Source organism: Rhinopithecus roxellana, unplaced genomic scaffold (genome assembly GCF_007565055.1).
Source record: "Rhinopithecus roxellana isolate Shanxi Qingling unplaced genomic scaffold, ASM756505v1 contig5091, whole genome shotgun sequence".
NCBI lineage: Eukaryota > Metazoa > Chordata > Mammalia > Primates > Cercopithecidae > Rhinopithecus > Rhinopithecus roxellana.
Window position 1 is genome coordinate 1 of NW_022143795.1, and position 23,762 is coordinate 23,762.

Consider the following 23,762-nt stretch of genomic DNA (forward strand, 5'->3'; position numbering starts at 1 on the left):
CTTTCTTTTCTTCTTTCTTTCTTCTCTTCTTCTTTTCTTTCTTTCTTTCTTTCTTTTTCTTTCTTTCCCTTTCCTTCCTTCTTTCTTTCTTCTTTCTCTCTCTCTCTTTCTTCTCTCTCTCTTCTCTCTTCTTTCTTTCTCTCTCTCTCTCTCTCTTTCTTTCTCTCTTCTCTCTTTCTTCTTCTCTCTCTCTCTCTCTCTCTTTCTTTCTTTCTTTCTTTCTTTCTTTCTTTCTTTCTTTTTGTTTTTTGAGACAGAATTAGACAGAATTTGCTCTTGTCACCCAGGCTGGAGTACAGTGGCACAATCTTGGCTCACTGCAACCTCCACTTCCCAGGTTCAAGCATTCTCCTGCCTTAGAGCCTCCTGATAGCGAGAATGCAGGCACAGGCCACCACACCCAGCACATTTTTGTATTTTAGTAGAGACAGGTTTCACCATGTTGGCCAGGCTGGTCTCGAACTCCTGACCTCAGGTGATTCACCTGCCTCGCCTCCCAAAGTGAGTACTGGGGTTACAGGTGTGAGCCACCATGAACGGCCTGGTTGTATTGTTTCTAACAGATGTTAAATAATATAAAAGGTTTAACATTAAAAAAAAATGTTTCTCCACATGTCTCATATCTCCAGTTATCTCCATACCACAGGAAGTGCACACAGAACTTTAGAAAGGACTGAGCTGCCGGAGCCTAAACCACCAGCACCACCAGCACCAACATGGCTCACGCCCTTTGCCAGGCACTGTGTGGGGCTGCAGCACCTGCTGCTGGCAGAGTCTGGGAGCAGCCCTAGCTCAGCTCCCCTTCTTGCCAGGCAGGGTCCCCAGTGTCCTACCCTCTTTGACTTGACATTTGGTGCATCCCAGCCTGGGTGGTATGCACACTAGCCATGGAGTTTCCTTAATTGTGAGGAGTGAAGAAAGGTGAGAAGGGAGCCCCTTACTCAGGCATACATGCTGGAGGCACCTGGGGTGTGAGGCGGAGACAAGGCTGAGGTCAGAGGAGGAGATGGGGCCTGCTGGCAGGGCTAGGCTGAGGGGGAGACTCTGAGGCATGGAGATGGTCAGGGTTGGGGCCAGGAGTCAGAGTAAGGCTGGGATAGGGAGAAGGGTGGACATGGGCAGGGAGAAGGGTGGACATGGGCCAAGACAAGGGGAGGTAGAGGGTGGGAAAACAGCCTGGCTAGGCTCTGGGACAGTAGCTGGAGCTAAGAGCCAGGTTGGGGTAGGGGCAAAGCAGATTTTTAAATGACTTTCCCAGGGGTGTGAGGCCCTTGGGCCTCAGAAGGAGACCCTGGAGCAGGGCTTGGCTGAGCTGCCACACAGAAAGTTTGTTCTCTACTCCAGGCCCCAGTGACTGAAATGTCCCATCTGGGTGTTCTGGGAGCACAGTGCCACCTCCTGCCTAGCCCCTCCATGGTGGGCCCCTTGTATCTTGGCTCCCTCAGACCCCAGGACACCCACAATTGTTTGTTCATCCCAGATCTTGTTCTTTGCTACCCTGAAGACAAGTCCACTTCTTTGTTTTTGTTTTTTTCTAAGATCGAAAATGTGTTTATTTTCCTATAATTCATAAAGCATTTTATAAAGCAGTAAGATCTTAAATTTGTGTACTTTCAAAATACACCAAAAAGCTGTCTTCACACACATTTTCTCACTGGTTCCCACAAAGATCCCTTGAAGTCAAAAGGAGCCACATTATCCCATTTGACAGAGGTGTGGCCTGAGGATCAAGGAGGGAGGTAAATGTGCCAAAGAGGGCCACAGACTACCAAGTGAGGATTGAAACTCTGCATCCTGACTTCTAACCCAGTAAGTTCCCATTAGCTGACATGAGATATAGTCCAAAGATGAAGCACAGGTGACATATTGGGACTGGATCTTCTTGGTCAAAGGGTCAAGCTGAGAATAAAACTCCAGGACTGGAATCTGGGCATCTGGGATGGTAGTTGGGGTCAAGGGTGGTGGCACTGATCAATTCCCATTACCTGGCTGCTCACCCACACCAGTGGTGGACTAATTCTTATAATGCTTGTGCCATGGGAATCCCTCGGGTACTAACCGAAGTTCCATCTGTGATGGCCAAGACAACACATTCATCACCTGTTACCAAAGTCCTGGGCCTCCCACACCTCTCTTTTTAAGGGTTTTACCACTTGTCACTCAAGGAACACAGAGAGAAGTACAGGATTAGCTGGTGAGGGGCAGTGGCAAAGTTCCTGCAGACTCTGGTCTCTGGTTCCTGACTTTCTCTAGGAAGTAATTCTTGAAATCAGTGTTTCTTTCTCTCCATGTGGCACTCCCATTTGGAGATGATCCCAAGGCAAGCCTACCCTGGGTCTCCCCACTTGTCATATGGGGGTTCACATGCTTAAGGCTCACAGCACTGAGCAACAAAGGGCTCTCAGCTCTGCTAAGTCCTAAAAGATGCCCCACAAAACACAGTTGTGCTGGGCAAGTGACCACAAGCCTATGCCTGGGAGAGCCCCCTCCTATCCAGGCAAAAGGCTTCTCAGTGGTTCCTCTGGGGGTGCTGAGCAGGGTCTGTGATTGGAGCATCAGGCTTTCAAGATTTACATCTTTATTAAAGACTGTGACAGTGGAGGCAGGGCAGAACACCCCTCAGTCACATCTGAAAACAGCGCACATGGTGGGGCTGGAAATCAGTGGGCCCAGTCTCCCTTCCTCCTTCCATCTGCATCAATCTATTTCCATCAGTGCTTCAGAACCAACGCCTGCTTTAACAGTCTGGCATCAGAATCTTATTTTAAATGCATCAAAGTTCACTGTTAGAGCCAGCACTCCAATTGTGGGAACAAGACCCTACGGAATTCCTCAGTGGGTCTTCAGGGCCCCCATGGGATGGAGCTGCAGCATGGGCACACACATTTCACCTATGTGAAAGCTGAGGTCATCAGCCATGGAGGCTAGAGATCTTGGAAAGCATCCCAGCAGCAGGGAGCCAATGAGAAGGGATGGAAGGGAGGGGGAGGAGGAAGGGTCCATTGTTCTACTAATCAGAGAGGACAACCCTGACCTGCCTCTGTTCTGCTGTTGACCTCTGATGTGACCACAACGCTGTGACTAACAGTTTGGAATGGGAGCTAGAATTCAAGGATGAGAAAGCTTCCTGTCCACTGCCTCAGAGGCCTGCTTTCCATTCCCAAAAATGCAGGACGGCACAGAGGGATGGCAGCTCTGAGACCATGGAGGCCAACCAGTCCACTTTACAGATGGGGACATTAGAGCTTGGGAAGGGGCCTGTTCCTAGGCCACACTCACTGCACAGTCAGAGATAGGGACGGGACTTTCTCTCCTGTTCCACACTGCTCCGTGGAGGAGCAGTCTATGAGAGCAGCAGTTCTCAAACGTGAGCATGCACCAGCATCACCAGGAGAACCTGTTAAAACACAGACTGCTGGGCCCCATCCTGAAGATTCTGATTCCAGAGGCCTGCAGTAGAGTCCACGGGTCTGCCTTTCTAAGAAGCTCCCAGGGGATGCTAATGCCGCAGGTCCTGGACTACATACTGACTAGTGCTGGGCACTCCTTGGGACGGCTGAGGGTGAGGGCAGTGCAGGAAGAGCCAAAGGCCATGCTGTGAGGGGTCTGGTGGCCTGAGGACCAAAGAGCAAAGCTGTGGCCAAGTAGAGGTGTCTGTGCAGCCAGGAGGAAGGAAGCAAGCGTTGGAAGGTCAGGCTTTGGAAGCAGGGACACGCATGGAACATCAGTTTCTGTCTTTGCTGATGAGGCCCCTCTGGGATGAAAGAAGGGAACAGAGTTGGCCTCTGGGCAGGTGGAGGGTGAGGGACCCTAACCTCATGAGGGCAGTTTGGTTTGGAAGGCACTTTGAGTTGCCATGGGCTGCTGGGGCTGTAGCCAGCATCACCTCAGACTGTTCTCTGTGGGAGCTGTCAGCAGGTGTCCTGGGGCAGGGACTGGGGTCAGGACTGAGCTGTAAGGACACCCAAGGTAGTGGCAGGTGGGATGGATGGCGCAAGACCAGGGCCACCTAGAGAGCCCAGAGGTCATGACTTCCTCACTCAGGACCTCCCTGGTTCTAGCTCCTGGAAGGAGGGAGCTAGGAGTCTGGTGCACACCTGGGGTGGTGGGTGCTCAGCTTTGGAACCTTCTCTGTAGGATTTTTAGAGAAGAGAAATTTGGTCCCAGAGAAAGGGAACTGATTCTGAACCAAATGACAACTGAGGGCTGGGTACCAGGACCTGGGAATGCTGTGATGGGTGGGGGCTCAGGCACCCCATCCCTCTCTGCCCACTAGAGACTCCAAGCTGGTCACCCCCTCCTCTCAGCTCTGCTGGGAGGCCCTCTCTGCCAAGCCATGGCCAGCAAGAGGGGTGGAGACTCCTTCTGCCCGTGCCAGCGCCGGACCCTCCAACAGGCCTTCAAAGTAGGTACCCAGAGCCTGCAGGTTGAAAGCAGGCTGGGCAGGGGGCAATGCGGTGGTCTGCAGGCTTAGGTAGCGGCTGTACTTCTTCAGACCCCCCCGGTCACGGCGGTGTGCGCTCAGCAGCTCCACGAAGCTCACATTGCGGAGGGCCAGGAGGCGGGCCTCGGCCCGGGGCAGCACAGCTGCCTGCACCAGGGGCTGCAGGGAGGCAAAGCACTGCAGGCTACTGAAGGGGTAGACATGCTGGGCCAGCTGGGGGCCCGGGGAGACCTCGAGGAGGCGGCACAGGTCACGCATGGCCAGCACAGCAGCCATGGCACTGCGCTCACTCATGTTTCTCGCCAGGTAGGTCTGGGCCAGGTTCTTGAGTTTGAAGCTGCTGGCCCCGGGCACACGCTCCCATGAGGGGCAGGGCAGCGAGGAAGCCTGAGATGGCCTCCTGGAATTCCCAGAGCCTGTTAATGTCCTCCAGGGCCCGGAAGAAGTTCGGGAGACCAGGCCCCCAAAGCTTGTAGCAGGCCAAGATAGGGCGGCGCATGGAGCTCAGAAAGCTGAGGAAGTGCTGCAGCCCCACCTCCAGGGACACGGCCTTGGAGTAGATGCTGAAGAAGGCTTCGGGCTGGATGACCACGCGGAACTTGCTTTCCCGGTTCACTGCAGCCAGCTGGCTAATCTTCTGGGCTGGGCAGGAGAGAAGGGCAGGGTGAGGACCCAGGGCACAGAGAGCTCTGGGGTGGGAGCAGGGTCCTCTAGGGCTGCTGACCCACCATCTAGAGACCTCACCTTGGGGCCTGCTGGCAGTAGCCACACATCAGCCCCCAAATGCAGCTCTGACCCTGGTTCTGATAGGATAGCAGTCAGAAGGGGAGGCTCGGCTGCCCTCCAAACACTTTGTTCACCAGCTGGGGATCCAGCTCTTCCCTTCTTCACTACCAGCCCCAGAGTTGGCCAAACTCCATGGATCCAGGTCCCTCCTGTCTTCTGTCAGCCTTAGCCACTGACACTAGAGATCTCAAGCTGTTTGAACTTAGCTCTCCATCCCATGCTCCTTCCTCCAATTCCCTCAAGGACCCCAGCCCAGTTACAGTCCTGGGACATAGACAGCACTCCACTCAGAGCAAGGCCCAGAGCCTCCCACTGAGGTCTGCAAATGACTTTCCTGTACCATGAAAACACTTGCTGTTTCTGTCTGGCTGGGCTAGCCCCAATGTTGAGTCCATGCCACAGGGTAGGTCCTGGGGCTCTAGCTCAAGGAGAGGCATTTGCAGAGCCAGGGTAAGCACTGGAGGAAGTCAAGGGGCTTCCAGAATAAGGTCCCTCTGTGACCTTGGATCTGTGGGCAGTCCTGTGCAGCCCCCTGTGGGACTGGCCCTCTACTCAGAAACGTGTAGCACAGCCAGAGGCCTTACTTGGATGACTGGGCCCATGGCAATGAGCTCGCGCATTGTGTTTCTGTCTAGGAGTGTGTTCCCCAGGCTCTCCGTCTAAGAGAAGAACTGGTCAGAGGTGCACTTGTGGAGGCATCTGCCTCCCTCGCACACTCAGGCACTGGACAAGGCGGACATCTTTATTTAAGCCAGCAAATGACACCCCCGGAGCCCAGGTGAGCCAGAGTGCTCTGCCCAGCCTGGCTGCAGTTGTTGGCCAGAGCTCAGCGCTCTCCCGTGCCTGACAGATGGCTCTGCCTGCACTTCTTTTGGGACTCACAGACTAAGTTAGAAAGGGGTGGGGGTAGCCCCAGGAGAACCCACTTTCATTGTCAATCTTGAGGTCAAAGAAAACCAGAGGTCTGTCTTCTGCTTGGGGGTCAGCAAGGTTCTCGTCCAGGACCCTGAGGGTGCTGGGGTCTTCCAGCTGGAGGTCACTGGACTCACTGCTGCTGTCATCCAGTTCTCGGGAGGACTGCAACACAGAAAAACCAAGTGTCAGGGGTTCAGAGCGCCAAGGCAAGCACTTGTGCAGAACACTAGCAAGCTGGTATAGCTGGGGGCATCTGCGTGCACATGAAGGGGGTGTACCACTAGGAAAGGGGACATGTATGCACAAGAGAAGGTATGTGTGCATGAATGGGTGTGAATTGGGTGTATCACATGTGAGGGTTACGTGTGTGAACCAGGGCATACACCTTCATGAGTAGGGGAGGGAAGGTGACACACACAGGTTGTGAACGTGCATGTGTGGGAATGAATCCAAGTGCTAAGCTTGTGTGTGCATGTACAGTTAAGTGTGAGCTGTGAACCCGTGTTGACACAAGCGTATGGAAGTGTGAGAGAAAATGCCAGTGGGTGTGTGCACGAGTGTGTTGTGATGCTTATGGAGGCTCAGGGAAGGAGCCATCTGCTATGGCAGGCAGGACCTGAGATGTCTGCTCCTAATTTCATATTTTTGAGCAGACTCAGAAGAAACACCAAAAACTTGGGACGGGAGAAAGAAGCCTCATTTTGAACCCCAGATGATTCTTTGGAAGGGGTCAGGAGCCTGCCTTTTCTTGTCCCCGAAGTCAGCCAAGGTGCCAGTGTCCTATACAAAGGCAAAGGGAAGGGCTGCTTGGCCTCCTGAAGGCCACATCTAGGTGGACACCCAGGTCCTTGGCAGTGAGAGAGCAGTGGAGGCCCTTGGCATCTGACCCAGCAGCTTAGAGAAACCTGAGTTTTGGGAGTCCTTCAGGTGAGGTGTTCTCTCCTGCCCCAAGGTCCTGGTGGGAACACTGTTTGAGAAGCCATAGGCTGGGCAGCCAGAGGATGAGGGAAGGGCTCCAGCTCTGAGATTTTCCCAAGGGACTGGGACTACAGAGGGAGGTGGTGCCTCTGATGGTAATACAGAGTTAATTGCTTATCATCTGCTCAGCTGCCAAGCCCAGATGTTTAGTCTTTGGTGACCAACTTGGAACCTTCCGTGAATACCACCTGTGGACGTTAGCCAGAGACCAGCAAGGAAGAGACGTGGCCAGGATCACAGGGCCAATTGGGAGCATGGCGGGGACAGAGTCCAGGGCAGGCCTTGGGTTTTTCCTCTTTATGGACTGCCTCTGGCTTCTCGATGAAGTTGGTGTCACCTGGTGCTAAAGCCTCAGTTAATTCTGGCCTCTGGCTAATGTCCCTGGCCTAGGAGACAGTGCATTTCCCCAGACCCTTCCAATGCCCAAATAAACATCTGTTTCCAGCCAAGCTTCAACTGAGAGAAAAAGCATTTCCGCCTACGAGTAACCTAAGATGTGGTGGGTTTTCCTAGGAGTGGCAGGGTTTCACTTGATTTGCATTTCACAGCCCTGCTCCAGGCTCGCCAGCTTTCTGCCAGTCATTGTCAGAAGCACTCACTATGAATCCATCCAGAGCTAGCTTTGCCTCTTCATATCCAGGGATCTAGTCAGAGACCAGCGCCTCGCATCTCCAGATCCTCATTCAGCCACGGTGTCAAAGGCTGATTTCACGCGTCTTGCTCCAGGTGAGCCCACACTGCTGTCTCACCTTCCTGACTCGGTTTCCTCCCTGTAAGGAGCCTTCTACAAGGTGTCTTCCTAGCTTGTAGCTGGGTGGCTAGAGGCTCCACCTTCTCCCGCTTAGGGAGAACCCAGTTGTTTCCTCTCTCCAGGATTCACTGGGCAGCAGCACTCTCCCACAAGCTGGCAGAGGGGCTGGGCTCCCCTCCTGGGTCCTCCCTGGTTCAGATCCCTGGTGCCAATAGCTGAGGCTGAGTCCATGCTGCCACCTACTGACATGGCACACAGGACTTCCTCTTTTTCATTCTTCTTCCTGCTCCAAACGCAACTGCAAATGCCCCTGTGTTCCTGAGTGCCTCCACAAAGCTCGGGGCAATGTCCTCGGCCTTAGAACCAGTCTTCTCGCCTTCAGATCTGCTCTTCCAAGAGCAGAGCTCCCTGGAGAGCCACAGTGCTGTCTCTTTAGGTGACCTCTCCCATCATTACAGCAGGGTCATTTATGGCAGCCACTAGAACCTCATTTTTAGAGCCTTCCATTGTCCTGGGGCCAGGGAAAGTCCCTTATCCTAAACTTACCAGAGCTGCCTTCTCTAAGAAACCTCTGCTTTCTCCCTTAATAAAAAGACACCCCATTCCACCGAGCTTGTTAATGGAGGACAGGCTGGATCTTTCAGCCCTGATTCACTTCCTCCAAAATTCCTCTTGCCGTTGGGAACTTCCATAAAGTATGGCCACCCATGGAGCTGGTCTCACTGGAACTCCAGCCAGCTGTGAACTCAGAATTCTCCCCTGCCCCACCTTAAACTCCAGCATCACGGCTGGGGAGTGCTGACGCATTTAAACAAGACTTTCCGAAAGACTCAGGTTTGCCAGCAGGGCCATCAGATATAGTGGCTGGCCTGGTGCAGGACATACTCCCCTCCCTGCTCACTAGGGGAGACTCTCCCGTTCTGCCCCCAGGCCCCACACCTTGGCCTTATTTCACAAATTAGGATAACTGGGTGTCGGGGGAGCATAGAGAGGGACAGTCACTAGAAAAGGCTTAGATTTACTTGGAAGAGAAAAGGAAGGGAGACAGAAGAAAGAGGATGGGAAATACAGTCTTGAGCCTGCGTGTGAGGACTGGGAAGGAAGGGGGAAAGCTTTGCTACCTAGTGAAAGATGCCAGGCGCCAAAGAAAAGGGGAAGAGGGACTGAAGAAGTGCTGCTGGGGTTATGAGCTGGATTCCCTTTAATGTTCTTTCAAAAGATGCAAGTAAATACTGGGATTTATTTATTTATCATACTTGGTTCATGGACATTGTTTCTTTGAATGCAAAACTGTGTTCAGGCTGAGCCTCGTGAGAGCCGGGATTTTTTCAGGATATACATGCAACTTGGATACACATGCAGTCTGGCCCATGAGCTACACCCATCTCACTCCCCTTCCTCATAGATCTCCCGGCCTGAGCAGGTCAACTGCATTCCAACTCAACACAACAGGTCTAACAGTTGTCCCAAGCATGCTCAGAGGAAGTGGCTGGATTGGCACTTTAATCACCTTCCAAAAGTCTAGGAGGTGCATCAGGGAAGATCCAGCCTCTCCCCTCCTCTGCTGTATCACACCCCGGTATGAAAATGTCACCTGCATTCAAGACTGCCACATCTATAAACAAACGATCAGCATTCCTCTACCAGACATGCAATGAATCCGATTCAGTGGTTCTTGACTTTGGCTAGGCATTCGTAGCTTTAAGAAAAATCGCTTGAGGCCTAGGCTGCAGCCAAGACTGATTCAATTAGAATCTCGGGGCGTGAGACATAGGAATCTGTAGTTGGGAAAACTCCCCAATGTACAGCCAGCTTGAGAACAATCGTCCTTATCACTGATTCATTCCAGGTTTGCTCATCAACCAAACACACACAAGCCGAACTCTGAGAGTCAGCATCCAGCCTCTGGAAGATACAGAGCATCTGACATTCATGCTCATCCAGAGCCCTCAAGCTCCTGAAGAACTTTCTGAGCACTTATGCATTAGCTACAGCTGGGATCAGTTTGGCAAGACACATGCACTGCTGTCTTTCTGCAGACACAAAACCCCAGCTCTTGCAAAGCCTCAAAGACCCCAGGAATACTGCACACGTTATCAGTGAACTGGACCATAAACTTGGCCAGCCTGTGGCCTCTGCTGCCCTTCTGTCTAGCTCCAGCCTCTTGGCCAGCACCTCCGTTTCATTTTCTCAGATGCACACTCACCAGTGCCACGGCCCCTCCCTGGATCAGCCATTCTCCACAGGCCTCCCTTCCTTCGCCATCACCACTGCCACTTCTGCCACAGGCTGCCCCCTCCCGTTGGTCCCCTTCTGTTGCTGCTGCCACCAAGGCACCGGAACCAGTAATCTGTCACAAGAGTGAGTGAGAACACCTATCTTTTCCACTTTGGATCCTAAAGCAGGGGCCCCAGGGCAGGCGCATTGCTGTCCCACTCTGACAGTTTTTAAGCAAAGTCCTCACCCCAGGTACTCCACAACCAGGCCTGGGGGACTCACCGCTCCACCCCATGACTATGCCCTGCTGCCTCTCGCTCCTCCTTGCACAAGCAGTCTCTCACTGAATCCCTAGGACACAGCTGAAGCTCAAGGGAGGGATCCCTTAATGCCCTGATACACTTGGAAAGTGTAATATCGTAGCAGACCAGTATTCTGCAACTTTCCTCACTGTAAGGCTGGATATGAGCAGCACAGCTGGGGAAGATGGGTTAGGAGGAGCCGGGGTCACTTGGGAATATCACCCCACCCCCTCCCTCTAAGCTGGGGAGTAGGAATTTGCAGTGGGGGTGCTGGGGGTACTCTAGGGCACCAGGGGTCTGGAAAGGGCACAGAAGTTGAGTAAGAAATGCATAGGGGGGGGACCTCATTTGTTGGGGTTTTAAAATATATATTTTCTAAAGTTTGGGACTCCTGTAACAATTTTTAAAACCTGTGTCTTAAAGCTACATACACAAAAGCAGCAGTCCTCTGACTATCTCCTCACATCTCCAGGCCTGCTCTCTAATGTGAGCTCCTAGGTATTTAATTCATCATCACCTGAAATGTGCTCTTACCCCCTCCCTTAATTCACTGGATAGCCCCTAATGACTCCTTGCTGATAGCTGAGCATTAGATACTCCCCGCCCCTAATATTGCTGGGGTCCCTCTACTTGACTGTCCATGACGTCTGGGGACATTGTTGGCATTCCAATCCTGTTCTCCACCTTTCCTTCCCAGGCTTTTGCCTCTACCCAGGGTCAGTGGTAGCTTTAATCTTACCAAGATTATGAGATGGAAATAAGTGCCCAGATTTCAGAGGAATTTAGGCCCTAGAAAGACAAGACTCAATAACTGGTTGGATGTAAGGAATAGTCAAAATGGGGGTGCCCTGGGTGGCTGGGGTCTTGGCTTGTGCAACGGGGCAGAGAGTGGGGTGAGCTACTGAGAGGGGAGGAGGAGGTGCTGAGTTTGAGGTACCAATGGGCATCCATGCAGAGCTGTTAGAAGGTCATTGGCCACACTGGTCTGGCAGGCAGGTGCGAGCATTGGGTATCAGCTACCCCTGGGTAACTGAAGTCAGGGGCATGGCTGAGAGCACCTGGGAGAATACACAGACCGAAAAGAGGAAAGGGCCCAGCAGCAAAGCTGGAGGAGCACCACACCCAAGACAAAACAGAGCCTGCAGAGGAGAGGGAGGAGTGCCCAGAGCTGCACCAGAGCAGGCAATCTTTCCAGGAAAGACTGGGCCCGGTGCCAGTCAAGAATAATAAGGACTAAACACGACACTGCAGCTAGAGGCATGGAGGCCACTCTGGTACTGGCGGGGAAGCGCAGGAGGTGGAGTGAAGAAGGGGCAAGGAGGGGGCTGAAGTGTAAACAAGGAAAGCAGAGGAAGGGGAGCCGACAGCTGAAGAGGGAAGTGGATGGAGTTTTCTGACATGAGAAAGACCTCATTCAGGGTGTTTCGTTCAGAAGGCAGTGGATGCATTAGAGACGCAAGACAGATGAGGAGGAGGAGTGAGGCTTCCAGGGGGTCAAGGTCTGGGGCCAGGACACAGGGTGAGTCCTGGAGGCAGGCAGATGTTCCTTCCACCCTAACGAGGACAGGGAAGGGACGTGATGGGGATCTGTAAATAGAGAGCAAGGTGTTAACTGTCCCTATGCCATTGGAGAGCTCCTGTCTTCTCCCTGGAGCAGAAGGTGCTACCACCAGCTGAGGGTGAGGCTGGGACAAGGGTCCAGTGAGGAAAGGCAGGTGGGGTCTGCCCTGCAGAACAAAAGGATATACTGGGCAGAGAACCAAGGAGCCCTTAGTAGTTACAACCACTCATAGTTTTCCCAGGCCTTTCTCCCGCAGATCTCGGCCTCCAGGTGGCAGCACAGAGGTGACAAGCACCTGAGTCCTTCCAGGATTTTCTGCTGGGCAGGCAGCTGCAATCCTGATGAACGATGGGACGAAATGGCAAGTGTGCGGGGCTGGAGGGAGGCAAAGGTAGGACCTAGAGCTCAAGGAACAGGAGGCTGCGGTCAGAGTCCGAGGGGGACACCTGAGGGACTGACAGTGCTCGGTGATGGCGAGGCGCAGGGCGCAGCCACGGGGCAGGCAGTTGTCGGGGGGAATGGAGTGACGACCCCTGAGACGCCAAGGAGTGGCGGGCAGGTTGGTGGATGTAGAATTCACTCAGGAGGAAGGCAGGACCTGAGCAGGGAGAAGAAATCTGGGAGGCGAATGCTCACGTCTGCCCTCAGTGAGGGTAGGCAGGTGAGTGTCTGAGATGAGCTGGGGAGCATAGGGCCCACCCTGAGAGGGACAGAGGATCCTCAGAGGCACAGAGGATCTTACCAGATGGCCAGGAGGGGGATGCAACAGTCCAGGAAGCACAGGGCCTTGACCCTACCTCCCACCTCTGATGCCCATAAGTGTGGGCAGAAGAGGGGACATGGTATCCCCACAGGAGAACCGAGTTCCACCGTAGGGAAGACAGAACCAGCCTGCAGTGAGGAGCTGGATCCATCAGAGAATGTGATGGTCATGGAATAAGGGTTCGCAAGGGTGATGGTTCAATAAGTGTTTATTGAGCAGCCAATCTGCCAGGTCTTGGGATAGCCAGTCCCTGTGCTCATGGGCTTAGATCCTGGCAGAGGCCCCGTGGAAAGGCTTGGGGTGGGGATCAGGGCATGGAAGGCTGTGCTATTTGCCAGGGACTCAGAACACAGGAGGGTGCAGGGGTGACAAAAGTTTCTTTCTTGGGCAGAGTCCTGGAATGGTGGCTTGAGTCTCAGCCATGCCTTAGCCTTCCCCTCTCAGCCAGAGAAGATCCATGTCTCCCTGCCCAGAGGTCCATGCGTAGCCATTCATTCACTGATTCATTCCTTTACCAAGAATTAATGAATGCGTACTCTGTGCAGGGCCTGAAAGCATGGGCTAGAGGAGGCAGCTCAGGGGCCGGGCAGGGGTGTTGGCTGCAAGGTTATAAGAGAAGGGTAGCACTCTCAGAGGCCTGCTTGACGGGCCCCTGGGACTGGGCTGATGGGGGGCCTTTCTGGGGGACAGGGTGGTGGGAATGTAATTGGAGAGGCTTCCAGAGGCACTTGGACTTGAGAAGCCTCCATGGAGCCTCTGACAGAATCCCCAGGGGAAACACCTGCTCCAAGAGTCTGGGCTCTGCCTCCCCCTGCCCCCACCATGGAAGAGTTATCAAGCTGAGAATTCATGCAGGAGAGGGGGAGGGAAAAAAAGTGGTTGAGCCACTGGGATAAATGGGAGGAGCCCCGGAGGGAGCGGCTGCGGGATCGCACAGTCCCTCGTATCCGGCAGGGTAGGCTGATGCCCCTTTGCAGCTGGGCAGGATGTTCCTGGGCATTAGCAAGATGGTTGAGGGGCCCTGTGGTGGCAGGAGTGCTGGCTTGGACCACATGGGGAGACCAAGCCCGAGTAGGGACCCGATGCAATCGAGGGTGCAAGCGGAGGGCGTGGCGAAGGCGGATGGCTCTCTGTGCTCTGTACAACAGGTAGCGGATCCCACGGTGGACGGCAGGGTGCTCCTGGTGATCAGGAGGCTGGCTGTGAGGCTCAGCATCGGGGACGGCAGCCTGCTCAGCGGGCTGGTGGGGAGGCCAAGCTGGGGGGTGGTGTGTGCCACGGGGCAGGCTGGAGGCTCCTTGTGCTCTCAGCAGAGACTGGGCTGGCGAGGAGTGGGCTGGCGAGGACTGTGGCTCGGCGGTCTCCATGGGCTCCGTGCACTTTCCAATACAGAACCTCAGACTGAGGGCTGGAAGAGACCTCAGGGGCCACCCAGTCCAACCTTTCACTCTATTCAGATCCCATTTTCCCCTGGACAGGTGATGGCCCAGCCTCTAGTAATAAACCTCTAGGGACAGAAGGGTCGCTACCCATGAGGCCACCTGTTTCATTGTGGAATGGATTTACAGTTCTTTCTTACATGGATGGAGTCAAACCTCACTTGTTTGGCCCCTGAACAGCTGCCCTGTAGCGTCACACCCCTTCACTGGCCCCCACTGGCTGCAATAAACCAAGGAATGGATTCTTGTCCAGCCCTCCTCACTGAGGACTTAGAGGACAGTAAATGCATAAGGAAGCTCCAGACAAAGGCCTTGGACATTCCAGAAAAGAGACAGGGCTCTGGACATATGCTATCAGCATTTCAGAAGAGTATATATGGCTACCGAAGGCTCCTGCCCTGGTGTAGTAGGAGGGCTAGGGTGGTCCAGGCATGCAGCTAACATTTGCAGACTGTCCTCAGCACAGCTTGGGACTCAATGCCTCATTGGAAAATTCCCCAGGCGCAAGGCAAGTCTGAGAGTTACCTGCTGTGGCTGTGCCCCCTGGGACCTGAAATGGGGGAAGGCAAGAGTCCTGGGCTGAACTTCTGGGCCACTCACCGAGTTTTCGGCATCTGAGTCTTCCGAGCTGCTGATCACCACAATGCGCTCCTCTGAAACGGGGAAGCGGAGATGCATTATGAACTGCCCAGGACACACGCTGGGAGGGGTGTGGGTGTGCACCTACTGGAATCCTCGCAGGCCAGTGGACTGGGGGCAACGGATGCCCTGCAGGAGGATGGGAATAGCCACTGTGTGTGCCAATGTGACTGTTTCACATTTGGATTTGTGTAATTCACAAATGGGTTTCCATAATTTCTTGCTGTGCCTTATCTATGAATATTCAATTATTTGCCCAGAATTCAGAATTTGCCCCCTGTACAGGAGGCCTGACAACCACTACCTGGTCTGGAACCTTCTGCAATCCTAAAGAAGCACACTGTTTGTCCCCATTCGCAGCTCCATGAGCTGGGATGTCTAGAGTTAAAATATGCTTCATTTAGTGAATCAAAACCCATCGATTACCAATAGCATTTGTGGGTAAGGAATGTCAGTGAGTGCTCAGTGTGTGACCAGGGCTGGGGCTCAGTCAGAATGAAGAACAAAGCTGTACTCTGGGTTAAGCAGATCCAAGAAGAACTCTCTTGTTCCAGATTTCTCTGGGTTGACCTCAACTCCTGCCCAACTGACTATCTGCCTGGCAGTGTTCATAGAAGGTAACTCTGACAAATGAGACACCTAGGTAGGTGGCCTTTGTAGAAACACTTGGGGAAATGATGGGTGTAGACTGAGAGAGCAGAGTTAAGGTCACGGGGAGTCCAGTTTCCTGTGATGGTATGCCCAAGTCCTCTCTGGGAGTATGCTAGGCATCAGCCAAAACTTCTTGTGGAGACCTGCCCTGTGCAAAGGCACAGTACTGGGCACTGTCAGATTAGTGTTTGGGAGAAAGGACGCATAGAACTGTGCATTTTAGCCTGTCAGGCTCCCCACACCTTAATCATGGCAAAACACATGGTAAACCATATACACTCTCACCCCCAGGCAAACTGTGAACTTTGCCTATCTTATTCAGTGGGAATAAGGGACTCCTGTTGGCTTTGTGCTTCTGGATCGGGCCAAAATACAGAAGAGGGGCCCCACCCAGACCCTGGCAGGCAGCACACAGGCCACTGCCCTACCCACCTCCCTACCTGCCTCCCCGGCGCCACTGGCCACGTGGTTGCTGTTGGGCAGGAAGACCTCACTTCCTATGACGGGGCTCCTGGGGTTAGGTGGCCCATCCAGGTGGGGTGGTGAGACTGCCTTGGAGGTGCTGGGCCTGGGCTGCTCCGGGGAGCTCCGAGCCAACCTTGCCTCCTTCCCCTCCTCAGACTCCATCTTGATGACCTTTCTGGGGCACTGGGTCTGGCTGCACTTCCTCTTCTGGGCTGTGGTTGTATTGGAGACATCCTGCACAGAGGGAGTCACAGAGCCAGGTCAGATGCCTCCAGGGGTTGGTGGGCAGAGCCTGCCCTGAGTGCCAGGGGCTTGTGACCACCCTTTTGCTTCTGCTGTCCCCTCTCCTCTGCTCTCAACCATGCAGATCACGTCTCTCTTCAGACAGGAAGTCTTCCCAAACTGGTACTGTCTGCTGTCCACCAGTCTCTGCTGGCCTCTGACAGCCCTGGTGCCCTGGGCGTCTCAGCACCCCTGCTGGGCTGGGAGTGGGCCATGCTTTTGGGGAGCTCCCTGACCATGCAGCCAAGAACAGGGGAGAGCACAGAGAAGGCGCTGAGCAAAATCTTTCCCACAAAGAGCTGATCTGATGAAGGCCTGGATTCCCACCCCAGTGCCAGCTCACTTTCCTGATGGAATCGAGGCCTTCAGGAGGGGAGGCCAGGGCTGGGGAGAACCTTACCTCTCCGTAGGAAGGGCCTTTGATGGAGAAGGCGTACACTGGCACAGGGTGTGCCCCGGGCACTGACTGTACCACAGCCATAGGCTGGGCTTCAGCCAGCCCCAAGGCCTGAGCCTGGGCCTTCACTCTCTCTGCCTCCTCGGGCTGCAAAGTTGGGAAAATCAAGTCAGAAATGACTAGGCAGTAGCCCCAGGGCCAGGTACCCCAGACCTGTGGTTGGCCCAATCCCTGGGGCCTCACCAAGTCACAGGTCCAGGTTCCCTGACTCACAGCTCCGAGCTCACTGGGGACAAGAAGTCCTCCAAACTCTCCATCACATCACTTCCTTTTTTAAAAAGTTTTTTTTTTTTTTTGTAGAGACAGGCTCTCACTATGTTGCCCAGGCTGGTCTTGAACTCCTGGACTTGAGCAATTCTCCTGTTTCGGCCTCCCAGAGTGCTGGGATGAGCTGGGATGAGCCACCACGCCTGTCATCACCTCCTTCTGACTCTGAGTTACTGGTGCCCAGGGACCACTTTGGTTCTTGTGTGTCCTAAGGGGGCTGGAAGATACCCCAGGAATCACAGTGCCCGACGCAGGACATGCTCAATAATTAGCCCAACTTATACACACACCTCCAGGGACAAGGTGCTCACTACTGGCGAAAGCAGCTCCTGTAACAATGAGAAAATCCTCCCATTGAGCTGAAACTGGCCTCCCTGGGGCCTTGCCTCTGCCCTCTCAACCTTAATTCTACCTGGGTCAGCTACTGCACGAGTTGGGTGAATTGCTTAAAACTCCTCAGGCCTCAGTCCCCCTCTATAAAATGGGAGTAGTAATAACATCTACCTTATATGGTAATGTGGATGAAATGTGTTAATACAAGTAAAATATAAAATACCTGGCACTTAGAAAATGTCGTTGATGATAAATATTGTTCTTATTACTACTCTGTGCCAGGCACAGTGCTAAGTACTTCATGTATCTATCTCAAAATTAAATAGAGGCAGTTTCTTAAAAGACTAAATGTAGAATTACCATATGACCTAGCAATTCTACCCCAGGTGTGCACCCAAAAGAAGGGAAAACAGATGGTTAAACAAAAGTTTGCACATGAAGGTTCAGAGCAGCACTATTCACAATAGCCAAAAGGTAAAACAAACTAAATGTGCATCAACTGATGAGTGAATAAACAAAATGTGGTACAGCCACGTGATGGAATTATTAAGCCATAAAAAGGAATGGAGGACTGAGATGTACAACATGGATGAGCCCTGAACGTATTACATTAAATGAAAGAAGCCAAGCTGGACGTGGTGGTGCACACCTGTAGTCCCAGCTACTTGGGAGGCTGAGGCACAAGAATCGCTTGAGACCGGAGGCAGACACTGCAGTGAGCCAAGATTGTGTCACTGCACTCCAGCCTGGGGCACAGAGTGAGACTCCGTCTCAAACAATAATAATAATAATTAATTAATTTTAAAAAAAAGAAGCCAGACGCAAAACACACATTGTATAATCCTATTTACATGCAATGCTCAGAATGGTTAAATCCATAGACACAGAAAGCAGATTGGTGGTTGCCAGGAAATGGGGGAGGGGGAAATGGGACTGCTTCATGGGTAAGCGGTTTCCTTTTGGGGGGATAAAAATATTCGGGGGCTAGATAGGTGGCAATGGCTGTGCAAGATTATGAAAGTACAGCAGGCTGAGGTGAGACAATCGCCTCAGTCTCCCACCTAGGCAACATAGCGAGACCTCATCTCTGAAAATTAAAAAGAAAAAAATTTAATCATTTGAGTTGGAGCTGCAAAGAAAAAAAAATTTAAAAATTTAAAAAATATTATGAATGTAATAAATACCACTAAATTGCACACTTCAAGAGTTAAAATGGTGAATTTTATATGAATTTTATTGCCATAAAAATTATAGAAAAAAAAAAGTAGGTACCATACTATGATTATTGCCAGTCTTCAGAGAAGGAAGCGGAGGCAGAGAGAGGTGAAGTGATTTCCCAAGGTCACATACCTCAGGACCCCTGGCCTGGCCTGAATCCAGTGTTTTTTTTTTTTTTTTTGTTTGTTTGTTTGTTTGTTTGTTTTGAGACAGTCTTGCTCTGTTTCCAGGATGGAGTGCAGTGGCGCGATCTTGGCTCACTGCAACCTCCGCTTTCTGGGTTCAAACGATTCTCCTGCCTCAGCCTCCCAAGTAGCTAGGATTACAGGCACACACCCCCACACCCAGCTAATTTTGTATTTTTAGTAGAGACGGGATTTCACCATGTTGGCCAGGCTGGTCTTGAACTCCTAACTTCAGGTGATCTGCCCACCTCGGCCTCCCAAAGTGCTGGGATTACAGGCATGAGCCACTGCACCCGGCCAAATCCAGTGTCTTGAAATGGAGGCCTCTTCCTGCCCCAGCGTGCTCTTCATTTTCTTTACTTGCTGAGTCTTTTACATCCTTCCCCACCATCTTTCTCTCTTATGTGAACTTTAAACGTCCACTGGACCAATTGTTGAAAATGAGTGAGTGGCAGGGATATGCCTTCCTCACGGGGACAAGCTCTGTCCCTCTCATGTGGGCCTTCTGAGAACCACCCAGGCAAGCTGGGGCTGGGCGAGGAGGCTCCCCACAGAGGCTGCTGGGTGTGTAAGATAAGGCAGGGATGGCCCCAGCACAGTGCTGGCTCCTGGGTGTGCCAGGTACCAGAACCCCACGGTGGGTCCTTCTCTTGGGCTCCACACCATTGGCCATGATGGATTGACCTCCTTCCCTCCTCCCTTCCTTCCTTCCTTTTTCTCCACATCTTTAAAAAGAAGGAGGAGGATCTCTGCAGATTAGAGAGTGTGAGTCTGTCTGGGGAAGGAGAGAGAACAGATGATCTCCCAGGATCTGTCTCTGCCAGGCCTCTAGGAAAGTCTAGTCACTCTTAAGGCCAGTGGTTTTCAAACTGCAGCTTGTGACTCATTAGTGGATCCAACCATGAAAGCAATTTAGTGGGTCATGACCAACATTATTATATCAAAATAATAGTATAGAATAGAAATATTATCAGAGTATATCCCATGTAACAATCATAATTTATTTTGTAAAACTTTTTTTTTTTTTTTTTTTTTTTGAGGCAGAGTCTCGCTCTTGTTGCCCACGCTGGAGTGTAGTGGCGTAATCTTGGCTCACTGCAACCTCCGCCTCCCAGGTTCAAATGATTCTCCTGCCTCAGCCTCCTGAGTAGCTGGGATTACAGGTGCCCACCACCAAGCCCAGCTAAGGTTTATATTTTTAGAAGAGACTAGGTTTCATCATGTTGGCCAGGCTGGTCTTGAACTCCTGACCTCAGGTGATCCACTTGCCTTTGCCTCCCAAAGTGCTGGGATTACAGGCGTGAGCCACTGCACCCAGCCTATTTTATAAAACTTCTCCTTTAGCTACAGTATGTGTGTGCATATGTATACACTATAAGTTAAGATGTAAAATATATACATTTTTAATAGAGGATAATGGTCAAAAAAGAGTTTAACCCACCTCATACACATTAGAATGACTATTATTTAAGAAAAAAAGAGAGAGAGACAATATAACAAATGTTGGTGAGGCTGCACTCTCTCCAGTCAAAACTTTTATACAGTGCTGGTGGAAATGTCAAATTGTGCAATAAAAAATGGAAAACAACATGGTGATTCCTCAAAAAAAATAAAAATAGAATTACCATATGATCCAGTGATTCCACTTCTGAGTAAACATGCAAAATAATTGAAAGCAAGGTCTCAAGGAGATATTTGTACACCGTGTTCACAGTAGTATATTCACAATAGCCAAAAAATGGAAAAAGCCAAGTGTCCATCAACAGACGAATGGATCAACAAAATGTGGCATATACACATTATGGGATATTATTATTCAGCTTTAACAAGAAAGGAAATTCTGACACATGCTACATGGATAAACCTTGAGAACACTGTGCTAAGTGAAATTGGCCAGTCACAAAAGGACAAATACTGTGTGATTCCACTTATAGGAGGTACCTAGAGTAGTGAAAATCATAGAGACAGAAAGTAGACAAGGGTCACCAGGGCTGAGGGGAGGCAGCATGGGGAGTGACTGTTTTACGGGGACAGAATTCCAGCTTGGGAAGATGAAAATCATTCTGGAACGGGTGGTGGCGATGGGTGCACAGCAGTGTGAATGTACTCAATGCTACAGAACTGTACACTCAGTATACACTGAACTGAACATTTTGAAATGGTTAAGATGAAGTATTTTACGTTATGTGCATTTTACCAAAATTAAACATTTTTTTTTTTCAAAAAGGAGTTTAAAAGGTCCTGCTCTACCATTCTGTGTCTGGCTCTGCAAACTGCTGGTATGTAAAAGACCCTCTTTCCAGACAAGTCACAAACTCCCCAAAGGCTGGGCTGGCCACCTCTCTGCCTCTGTCCCAACCCTGACCTCCTGACACACCTCCATCCACATTAAAAACAGGGAACGCACCAGAGGGCTCAGTAGAGAAAAACACATCATAATGACGGATTTATAATTTGTATAGCTTTAAATAATAAATTTATTTTTTTCCATTAAAGTGTTATAACATGATTACAAAAAGCCTATGAGAAACAGAGGAGGGAAAATATCCAAGCTGCTGCCGCCCCACCCAAACAATCCTAGTGAAGCCTGTTGAGTTTTCTCTTCATCTCTTCCAGGCATATAGTTGCAATGAAAGTAAACAAACCAGCAGTTTCAAGAGGGAGGAGCGCTGGAGCTAGATGCCCAACTCCCGCCTTCTAAGGCAGAAACATTGACCCAAGAGCTGCTTCTCTCCTGGCACAGCTGATGGAGCACTTTCCCTTAGGACAGCCGTCTGTGCCTGCCTCACCTGTCCTTGCACTCACACTGTGTTCCCCACTTTCTTCCCTCAGCTCCACTGCCATCCCCAGGCAAGGACTGAAGCCAGAGGCTTTGCAAAAAGAGCAACCCTCTAATAGTCCAAGTTCAAACTGCTTCCTAGCTGATACTGACAGACCACGTCTATTCTGATTTTATCAAGACAAAGACCCAAAATACCTAGACCTTCACACAAGACAGTGCAGGCTCTTTTGCTGTTCATTCACCAATGACTAGCACCTGGAAGACAGCTGAGTCTGTGGACCAAGGGCACTTCCCCATTATTATTTTGATTTTATTTGTTTGTTTTTTGAAACAGGCTCTCACTCTGTCACTCAGGCTACAATGCAGTGGTGTGATCACAGCTCACTGCAACCTCAAACTCCCAGGCTCAGGTGATCCTCTCACCTCAGTCTCCTGAGTACCTGGGATTATAGGCACATGCCACCACAACTGGCTGATTTTTACACTTTTTGTAGAAACAAGGTCTCACCACGTTGCCAAGGCTGGTCTCAAATTCCTGGGCTCAAGCAATCTGCCCGCCTTAGTGTCCCAAGGTTCTGGGTTTACAGGTGTGAGCCACCATACCCAGCCTTATTATTTTATATTACTTATTTACGAACATCATCCATTGTAGCATTGTTTGTAATAGCAAAACAACCTAAATATGCAGCCACAAGGAACTGGCTAAATAAAGCCTGCCATATCCATTTAATGGTCCATTATGCAGCTGCAAAAAGGTATCAGGAAGCTCTCTACCTATTGATAGGATAAGAATTCTGGTACGATGCCGTGTGTATATGGTATTATGCTACCTTTGTGAAGCACAGAATGCAAAAGGCAAATATCTATAATAATATTTGCTTGTAATTACATAAATTCTGGAAGGATATATAAGAAATTAAAAAAGAGGCAGGGCATGGTGGCTCATCCCTGTAATCCTAGCACTTTTGGGAGGCTGAGGTGGGTAGATCACTTGAGGCCAGAAATTTGAGACTATGCTGGCTAACATAGCAAAACTCCATCTCCCCTAAAAATGCAAAAAATTAGCTGGGTGTGGTAGTGCACACCTATAATCCCAGCTACTCAGGAGGCTGAGGCATGAGAATGGCTTGTACCCAGGAGGCAGAGGTTGCAGTGAGCCGAGATTGTGTCACTGCACTCCAGCCTGACAGTGACAGAGCAAGACTGTATCAAAATAAATTTTTAAAAGATAGTTATATGGGCATAAGAACTGGGGGCTGAAGTGGGAGTAAGACACTATTGATCACTTTCTATGTTTTTATTTCTAACTATGTGATTGTATTATGTGTATATATTTAAAAAGAAAAGTCCTCATTTTATTTTGAGGTTGTGTATATAGGAATGCAGTACCCAAGGCAGTTAAGAGTCAGCTTTTAGGCCGGGCGTGGTGGCTCACGCCTGTTATCCCAGCACTTTGGGAGACTGAGGCAGGCAGATCATGAGGTCAGGAGTTCAAGACCAGCCTGGCCAATATGATGAAATCCCATCTCTACTAAAAATACAAAAATTAGCCGGGTGTAGTGGTGCGCGCCTGTAGTCCCAGCTACTAGGGAGGCTGAGGCAGGAGAATGGCTTGAACCCCGGAAACAGAGGTTGTAGTGAGCCGCGATTGTGCCACCACACTCCAGCCTGAACAGAGCGAGACTTCATCCAAAAACAAACAAACAAAAACAGAGTCAGCTTTTAATCTTGCCCCTAACTTGCTGTGTGTAGCCTTAGGTAAGTCATCCTCTTTCTGGGCCTTAGCTTCATCCTCTGTTAATAAAAAAAGGGGGTTAGACTCCATGCTCTTGCCTGGCTCTAAAACTCTGAGACTCTTAAGTCCTGTCTCTTCCAGGAAGCCTCTCCTGATTGCCTCAACCTACAGCACTCTCTCTCTTCTATGGGTCATGCCATGGCAAAAGCTAGGCCCCTACCCACCACCAGAAGACCTGCTGTCCATGAAGGACTGGCCACTCCTGGGGCCAGACCCTTGATAGGCTAGGCGCACACAAACCTGAGTGACCAGGCTGGGGAAGAGACCAGACGCCAGGTCCAGGAAGAAACCGAGGATGCTTATTCTGGTGGAGAGGAGCCACACTTGTGAGTGCCAAAGGGGGCAAGTCAAAGGGACACCACTGCATTTCCACCCAGAGAAGCACTTCTAAGTCAGAGCAGTCCAGAGTTGGGAGCAGCTGCCTTTAGAATGAGTAAGCTTCCTGTCCCTGGAGATGTGTACATGAAAGCTGGACAGCCATGGCCTCCGGGATGCGCAGAGGGAATGCCAGCATTAGATGGGACATGGATAC

The 23,762-nt window shown here is 51.2% G+C and overlaps 2 pseudogenes across 1 annotated transcript; both read right to left on the bottom strand.

Moving 5' to 3' along the window:
* Nucleotides 1–3,087: 3,087 nt before the first annotated feature.
* LOC115896124 lies at nt 3,088–4,259 on the bottom strand (annotated as a pseudogene).
* On the bottom strand, nt 4,252–17,377 carry LOC115892047 (annotated as a pseudogene). The gene is made up of 5 exons (XR_004056082.1): nt 16,594–17,377; nt 15,887–16,145; nt 14,757–14,809; nt 6,157–6,307; nt 4,252–5,086 (listed from the first exon to the last, which is right to left on the bottom strand). The product of XR_004056082.1 is annotated as a protein PML-like (transcript).
* Nucleotides 17,378–23,762: the final 6,385 nt, after the last annotated feature.